General features: G+C 55.5%; 1 protein-coding gene across 1 annotated transcript in view; it reads right to left on the reverse strand.

Annotated features, from left to right (window-relative positions):
• The window catches only part of BOP1 (BOP1 ribosomal biogenesis factor), a gene marked incomplete in the record, with an annotated part of 24,251 nt that overhangs the window by 20,895 nt on the left and 939 nt on the right, over positions 1-2,417 (reverse strand).

A 2,417-nucleotide genomic window follows, 5' to 3' on the forward strand; every position in this document is an offset into this window, starting at 1 on the left:
TGACCCACCCGATGGGGGCAGGGCGGCCGGGCCACTCCTGGGCCTGCTGTGCTTCTCCAGTACAGGAGCAGAAGGTGAGGCTCGCTGGCCTGAGTCCCTAGAACTGGGGAAGCACCATCTACTGTGTTCATTTCTTTGTTCTTCTGTGTGTCACAGCCTTTCTGACAAACCAGTATTACAGAAGCTGCTGAGGAGGATCAGGGCTGAGGACCACGGCCCCTGGGGACTGCTGGGCAGAAGCTCTACATGGGCTGACATGTGACGAGCTGCCAGCTGTGGTGGCCAAAGGCAGCTGGCAGTCCCTGAGAGGTCCCCGACCTCACGGAGCACCCCTGCAGAATAAGGCTGTCCAGGTGACAGGGCCAAGCATGACAGGTAACCCACACCTGGCTCTCCTGTGAGGTCGTGTCCATTAGGATGGCTGAGGGTGGCCAGCGGTGTGGCTGAAGCCGCCAGGAGGTGTTGGTGGCATCTGGATGATGAGTGGCAAGGGGAGAAACGGGGGGCTTTCCGGGAGGAACTGGTGCCCCCACCGCCCCACGCACTGGGCCTGACACAGCTGGGTGCAGGGACGGTGACCTGGACAGGGCCAACAGGTCTAGGCCGATGCATGGAGAAGACAGGTGCCGGAGACGGGGGCAGGTGCAGACCTCTGAAGGCTGTCCCCACTCTGGCCGCTGCGCCGCCGCGCTGCAGCCCCGCAGCTCTCTACACCGAGCAGGCGGCAGAGCCCTGCAGCCACAAGGGGCGCAGCCACGCCGCAACACAGGCCCCGCTGCGGGCAGAATGCAGGCCACCCGCCACCCGGCAAGCAGGAGGGGAAGCTGCAGGGAGCCGAGTTGGGGCAGGGTGTGCACAGCCTGGCAGCGTGGACAGGCAGGAGTCCCAACACGCCCGAGGGCCCGTCCATCTCACCCCGAAACAGTCTGCGATCTCTGTGCTAGTAGCTGTTTCAAAGAACTCCGTAAAAACCTTCCCAATAACTAAACACCCGATCCTCGGTTTTCTCCCTCGTCGCCAGAGAGCACATGCGCTACTTAGAAAAAGAAGCGCCCAGCAATGGGTCATGGCCGCACACCCCTTTGTAGCGCCTTTCTGCTGGGTCAGGAGTTGGAGCACCTGCAATGCACACACACACTGCTGTGTTTCTTTTTGTTTGTTTTTGGAGAGATTTTCACTATAGGGTGCGTGCGCTCGCCAGACAGACAGAGGGAGACATTAGAGACAGAAAGCGAGAAATCACCCCCCAGGGGGGATGGTCACACCGCAATCCCTTCTCCTCCATTCTCCTCTCGGGATCTTGGGCACGCACGCACACGAACCCAGCGTGAGTTTTAAGCCACTGGGTCCGGGACGTGAGCCGCGGTCGACTACGTGGGAGTCCAGCGACATAGCCATTACGCTAACTGCTGGTTCCCGACACTGGTGTGTTTTTCAAGCCTCCAGGGCTGGGATTCGAACTGCAGCCGGCCACATGGGACCCAGCTTTCTATGCACAGCACTAAACCACTGTGCTGAGGGGACAGCCCGATCCTCCACTGTCAAAGCAGTGACTCAGTAAGATGCAGTCAGACTAGGGACTGTGCCCCTGGGCAGGGTCAGAGACATGGGATGGGAAGCCCAGCTTTTCATAGAACATTGACAGGTATCTACTTTTTTTTTTTTTCAAGAAAAGTATATTTTATCATTTTTTAAAAGTTATTTATTTAATTTTACTTACTCATTCACTTATTTTAATTTTACCAAAGAAAGACAGGAAAGTAAGAAAGCAAACCACCAGGTCCGGGACTTGAACAGTGGTCGGCCATGTGGAAGTGTCCATCACCTTAATCACACACCCCTGCTGGCCCCCAGTATATTTTATTATTTTAAAAACTTAAAAAGTCAGGGGAAACAATAACCTTTCAAACTATGGTAAACACATTTTCTCTGTGAGCACCAGTGTTATAATTAAAGCTTGAATGGACAGAAATTCAAATCTGCTCTTAATTCTTTTTTCCTGGTAAACAAATCTACCCAGACTGCCCCTTTGGCTTGTGCGTAAGGCAGCTGGATCCCACATGGTCGGCTGCGGTGCAAACCCAGCCCAGACACTGGGAAACACAGCAGGTGCGTGTACACCCACAGTCCCCAAGGCAAAGAGATGGGGAAGGGACTGCAGCCACCACACCTACAGGAGCACTCTCCCCCTCTGGCCAGCGCATGTGCTCCTGGACGATTGAAACAAAAAACAAAACAAGGAAAAAACAACCGGCCCCATGGTACCAGCATAAACTGACCGAGTAAAGCAGCCTAGCCTCCCAGCCGGGGCAGACTCCTCCATGGCCTGCTTCTAACACTAGCTCCGGGGTGCCTCGCACAGCAACCTGTGCTGCAGCTAAATCCCACTTTGCTCCCTCTCCTCCCTCAGGGAAAGA

Source organism: Tupaia chinensis, unplaced genomic scaffold (assembly GCF_000334495.1).
Source record: "Tupaia chinensis unplaced genomic scaffold, TupChi_1.0 Scaffold140061_1, whole genome shotgun sequence".
In the NCBI taxonomy this organism is placed as follows: Eukaryota; Metazoa; Chordata; class Mammalia; order Scandentia; family Tupaiidae; genus Tupaia; species Tupaia belangeri.